Genomic DNA, 6,720 nt, shown 5'->3' with positions numbered 1-6,720 from the left:
TGGTACTAAAGGCATGCAATACCATGCTTGGCATAATTTCTTACTTATTTTGAGAAATATCTGTTCAGTTCATTTGCTCTTTTATTGACTGGATTATTTCTGTATGAATGTTTAATTAATCTTTATTTCTTCACAAATTCTACATATTAGTCTGCTATTTGTAGATATTTGAAATTAACAAAAAAAACTCATTCTACTTCAATGTAAAATGATACATAATCATAAATTTTTATTTTCCTTCTAGGATTATATCACAAAAGACATAAAACCACTCACAACCATTAATGATCATTTGCAGATGCTGCCCATGACATAGAAGAGCCACAATGACAAAACATTGGCTATGTCCTGCCCAACATGCCATATGAAAAGATTTGCTACCCAGTTAATGAAGGATTTTAAATTCCTGCTTCTGGTAGAGTCAGGAAACAAACTAGTGGCATAGTAGTTATGCATTTTAAATATACAGGACTGAAAGATGGCTCACTTGATAGATTTCTGCCTTGGACACATGAAGCCCGGTGGTCTGATTCCTAGAACCCACATAAAAGCCAGAAAGGCATGAAGCTTCCTATTTCACTAGGGACATATGTACACATAAATCCATTAAATAAGATATGTATGACAATCTTTTTATAGTTAAATTATGGTGAACATAAACATGAAATGTATTTGTTTTAAAACTAGGTCTTGTTTATTGATTTACATAATGAATATGCAATTTGCTTATTAAGGATAAATATTTGAAATCAATTAATTTGCCCTTGTAGTATTAAATTTTAATATTTAAAAACTTGCTTTGTATTCAAGTAAGTAGAAAAAATGCAGATAGTTTTACTAGAAAATCAATGTCATTGGAAAAATGCTCCAAACAGGCAATAAAGTGTGTTTATAGAATCATAACAGGTTAACTAACTCCACAAGAACACCAAAAAATGAAGATAGTGATGCTGAAAAATAAAAACCTCAGTGAATTTTTAGGAGTACATGAGCATGAGATACAGCAATAAGCTTGTAGATTTTTGTTATAAGTACATTGAGTAATTATTGGAATTCCTCCCCTTAATTCGTTCATTTTGTTTGGCCTGAGGAACTCTTCTAAATTCAGAATAAGTAGTTGCTGTCTTACAAATTACGGTTTTTCATGTAGAAGTATAGTAGTCTTAGACATAGTTAAAAATTAAAGTTTGTATCACAGCTATGTATTATGAACCGTGCAAGACCCAATGCAAAAGGTACCCTTAAAACATAGTTTATGGCAATATTTATCATTGTTAGAAATATTTTTGCTTACTAGTTTTTATTTTTTGGGTATGAGTTTATTGCCTGCCTGTGTGTAAGTGTACTCGCTTTGTGAAATACCCAAGGAAGTCAGAAAAGCCCTGGAACTTGAATTGCAGATGATTTTTAGCCACTGTGTGAGTTGTGGGACTCAAACCTGGGTCCTCTACCTGAGTATTCAGTGCTCTTAACAATTGAGTCATCTCTCCAGTCCCGATTTATCATTTTTACTTGATATTTAAAATATCATGATTTCAGGCTGGAGAGATGACTCAGTAGTTAAAAACACTGGCTGTTTTTGTGGAATACCTGAGTTCAAATCCCAGTACCCACATGGGAGGTAACAACTATCCAGTTCTAGGAGATCTGATGCACTATCTGTGTTCTGTGGGCACTGGATGGCACAGATGCACTTAGCTACATGCAGGCATAACACTCATACACAAAAAAATAAAAAGTAAATAATTTAAAATATTGTGATTTCAAAATGAATCTTTTTCTCTCATTTGCAAACACACATAATATTCTTTCTTCTCCAGGGCAAGCATACACTTTGCACAATATAAAATATTTATATGGAAAATAAATTATTTCAATTACTATAAAATACTCAAGAGTAGACCCTTTACTACAGCTATGTACAACAAATTATAGCTAAATTTCCTTCTGGGATATGTAAACCATGCCCCCATCTTTGGTCCTATGACAAAAGGATGTGTGTTTTCCTTAGTCTACATCTTGGAAATCAGTGAGTTTACTGGGGTTACTTACAGAGCAATAAGTAAGGTTTTCCTTACAGAAGTGCCCCACAGGAAAGTCTTCATCCAACCATGAATGATGACTTCCCCATAGCTCACAAATCAGGGATATGATCCCAATAGGTTCTTCAGCTAATATACCCTTAGTCTCTCTCTTTGTGCATAAGGTTGACTGGTTTGTTGAAAGGTGTGGCTGTTCTTTCTGCCCCTCCTTTCTTGCAGAGTGTTAACAGTCAACAAGCTTTTGCTGTGATGATCTTAGGTAAGCAGTTGTAACCAACCTTGGGAAGAAGGTATCTGTGCATAGTCTGCCTGTCAGAGGATAGTCCTGTGCAACATTAATAGAGAAGCAAAACTTAATACAAAATATGAAATAACTCACAAATTAAGAAAACACAGCTATTTGCTAGAGTGAATGAGAAGAGCGATGAATGTAAGTAGGGGTTTCAATTTTGCTGGCTTTCTTCCTATTGGCATTGGAAATTACAGTGTGCAGATGGAAAAGTGAATAGAGTCCAATAGTTGTGATGATTAGATAGAGAGGTCACAATTCAAAGAGACTCAAGTGTCTGGAAATTGAAGGTAGAAATCTGCATAAGAGACTAAGGTAAAGCTCAGGAAATTATATGGAGAAATGATTTGGATTTTTTTCTGAGCACTAAACAGGGCTTCTTTAAGGTAAGAATTTAAAATGAGTTAAAAATTGCTATTAGAACAACAGCCAAGGAACTATAACTGAAAAAATTAATCCTCCATGGCTCACAGAGCAGTGAGATAAGCAATTTCTGATCAATCAGACTGAAGGAACTTTGTTATTCCCTTGAATTCACAATACAGCACTGAGAAAAATCACACCTAAATAGTTAAAATTGAATTAATATTACAGATGATACTATTCCACGTGAAAATCTGCAAGATCATGTTCTCTGTAACAGAGATACATTTGCTTCTTTCCTTCCAATCAGAACATAATGTATTTATTTCTTTGTTTTACCTGAAAAACATAGTAATCATGTAGGACAAAAAATTAGCATAGAAATCAGTAGTGTTCTGTGGGATATACATATATGCTACAGCCCATGAAAGGAAATTAGAAAGAAAAATCCATGTTTAAAATAATTTGTAGAAACAAATGCTGAGGAATAAAATATTAGCTAAAATTTAATTTTTATACAATGACCAAAATATTGGTGAGCTTAAACGAGAGGGAGAGAGAGAGAGAGAGAGAGAGAAATGTGGTTTCACATATCAGGGAGACTTCATCTTAATTAAACTTAATTTTGCCAAATAATCTACAGGTTCAATGAAACCTTTACCAAAATCCCAATCACATATTTTACAGCAGAAGAAAAATAAGTCTTCATGTTCTTAAAGAATCACTTGGATGACCACAAAGAAACAAGTCTTCCAGATAGCCGGTATGCGGCTCCTATGAACTGGAAGAAATCCTGACAACATACCAAGTACCATGTTAGCTTAAGTCAGATAAAAGTCCAGTTTGGAAGCTGGGAAATGGGGGTAAGAAAGCCCACATTACCTGAAGAACTATCGGACACCAATGGCTGCTCAGAAGTGTAGAGTCTATCTAGTTTAAGGTGAGGTATTTGGTAGATCAAACAAATGAATAGACTCCAGTGGATCCATTCACACTGAAGGTATTTGCAGAAACAAATTTGACTCTATAATTAAAGTTATATACATATATATACACATATATAATTATATATATATATTTGTTTTGTAATGTTTTTCTTTAAATTTTTATCGAATTTTTGTGTATGTCATGCACAACATTATCACCTTTATACCCCCTTCCCCATTGGCCCATTGGTGCCCTCCCATAGCCCCCTGCCACTTATCTTCATGTATTCTGTCACTTATGTTAAGGCCTATCAAGTTATGTTATTATCCCCTGATGCCCTTCAGTGAACAATCATCCACTTCAGTCTAGTCAGTCTTTCTAGAGTCATTCTTTTAAAGAAAATCAGCTCTTTCTCACCCAGCAGAAATCAGCTGCCCAATAGTTCTTCAGGTAAGCTTGGGGCCTGCTGCCCATTTCCAAAGTTCTATGCTGTTTTTTTTTTTTTTTTTTCTCGCATGGGTGTTATGCATGCTGTCACCATTGTTGCAAGTTCATGTGAGCAAGTCCCCAGAGACCTGAGAACCTCTGTTTCCTTATATTCATGCACCAACACTGGCTCTTACACTCTTCCCACCCCTTCTTCTGCAGTGGTCCCTGGGCCATGAGCGGGTGAGGTTTAATATAGGAGTCCTATCCAGGGACATACACTCTACGGTCTCTTGTTCTCTAAAACTTGTGTGTGTGACGTTCTGTGTGCATTGCACTCTGTTGTATGAGGAAGCTTCACTGGTGAGAGTTGAGAGATGTATTTGTATTCTCTCTGCCTTTGTTCTATTCTGCTATGTTCCATGAACCTTTAGTGTAGAGGTTCCATTGTAGATATGTCACTTAGGGTTGGACATCTTTCAGCCCACATATATTGTCTGTGTGTGACCAGTTGTAAAACACTGTAACAGCCTCCTGTAGTAATCACTTATCAGGATTTGGTGCTAGGATCCACATATGAGGGAGAACACACGTCATTGGTTTTTTTTTTTTTTTTTTTTTCTGCTTGTGTTTACATGAATCTTGTTCATGTTGTCACCATTATTGTAAGATCATATGCTCAAGCTGTATAACGAAATTCAGAAAAATAAATTTGGAGAACTAGATAACAAATTTCTTAACCACAGAGGATCATCAATACTTTCAAAAAGAAAAGAAATTCTGAGTTAACACACTCTCCGATTTCAAGATTTGTTCCAAGATAGATTAAATATCATAGTAAGTATTTTTAAAGAAAGACAGAGCAATATGCCACATAAGATGGAACAGAAACAAGAATCTACATATGCATTGAACTCATCTTCAACCAGTAAATAAGCCAATAACACACAAGTAAGGAAGAATTGCATCAATGAATGGTATTGGAATAAACAATATTTAAAAAATATTTAAAGAAGTAAACTAGCCCATAATCTTGTAGCTTCAAAATAGCTGGGGCACCAACTGCACTTGCAGAAGATATGGGTTCAAATACCAGCTCCCACATGGTGATTAACAGCCATCTGAAACTCCAGTTCTCCTTGCACTCATTTGCATTCAGGAAATCCACTCATACACACAAGAATATAAATGATGAATAAAATACTAAAAAATACTTTAACATTTAGTTAAAATAGCTGCAAAACTGTTTGAAGTCTTAAATATAAGGCCTAAAACTGCAAAACAGCTAAAGGAAGTAAAGGAGAATTTCAACATTTGTCTTGTTAATGATTAACCAATACATAATCCACAAAAGCAAAAATAAAGAAATGGGCTATCTCAAATTTAAAAACCTGAGTACAGAAAGGACACATTTTGAAAATACAGTATGATATTTATATCTATCTATATCTCTATATATCTATATCTCTATATCTCTATCTATATACTTATCTATATCTATATATCTATATCTATGTCATCTATATCTATATCTATCTCTATATCTATCTACCTTTATCTATCTATCTATCATCTATCTATCTATCTATCTATCTATCTATCTATCTATCTATCGTCTATCTCTCTAACATCATCATTTATGCAATCAATTTATCTGAGCATCTGATATGGAATTCCCAATTTCAACATTTAAAATTTCAAGGAAAGAGAGCATCCAGGTTGTGATTTGGCTTCTTCTCAGTGAACTTACTCGGATTGACAGTGAGATACAGCAATAAAATCACAAAATTGGGAAGGTTACTGTCCAACATATGAACAAGTTGAAAATTGCAGAAATGGTGAGTGCTGATGATTAAGCATCTGTAATTCTTTAACATTTTTTATTCATGTAAATGTACCCCATTTTCATTATCCACTTGTCAGTTGAGGGACACTTATGTTGCTTCCATTTCTTATCTAACATGAAAAGAGCAGCAACAACACGGATGTACAAGTGTCTCTGCAATAGGATGAGTCCTCTGGGTATAAGCCAAGGAGTGGTATAACTAGGTCAAATGATAAGTTCATTTTTAGATTGGAAAGATGAAATCAAGAAATTTTCAGGTAAATGGGTTGAACTAGAAAGACCAGAAAGAAAAACAGTAAGAAACAGATGTTACTAAGGGAGAAATAGATTAAAATGGGGTTATTTGAATGGGAGGAGGAAGGGAGAGTTATACAAAGAACCTTGGGGAAAATGTAAAGAAGGAGCTCAAGAGAGGTGGGACCATAGGAGCCAGGTATTATAAAGGGAGAAATGGGGAAAATGAGGACACTTTACATGGGGAAAACATCGCAGAAGGGTTAGAAAGTGAGAGAGTGAGAGATAAATAAAGCCTATCTGTTTTAAAAAAATATACAAAGTGAACCATATTAATCCAACAACCTACTGACAAAATATACATACATTATTTCTACATGATTCCATGAGTAGAGCTAAAGCCTACATAATAAGAAATAGTGACAGACAGGAGAGATCTTCCTTTGAATTATTGGCCAGTGTGATCCAAGAGCCTCCCAATGCTATTGCCACAGCACTTGATGTCCTTCCAGAACTTGAAGGTAAAATCCTACTGCCAAAGACAGAACACATTTCAGGCACAGGACTTGGAGCAGTCAAGTTACACTGACCTG

The sequence above is a fragment of the Nannospalax galili genome, unplaced genomic scaffold (assembly GCF_000622305.1).
Source record: "Nannospalax galili isolate Female #2095 unplaced genomic scaffold, S.galili_v1.0 scaffold140, whole genome shotgun sequence".
Taxonomy (NCBI): Eukaryota; Metazoa; Chordata; class Mammalia; order Rodentia; family Spalacidae; genus Nannospalax; species Nannospalax galili.
This window is presented reverse-complemented; position numbering follows the sequence as displayed.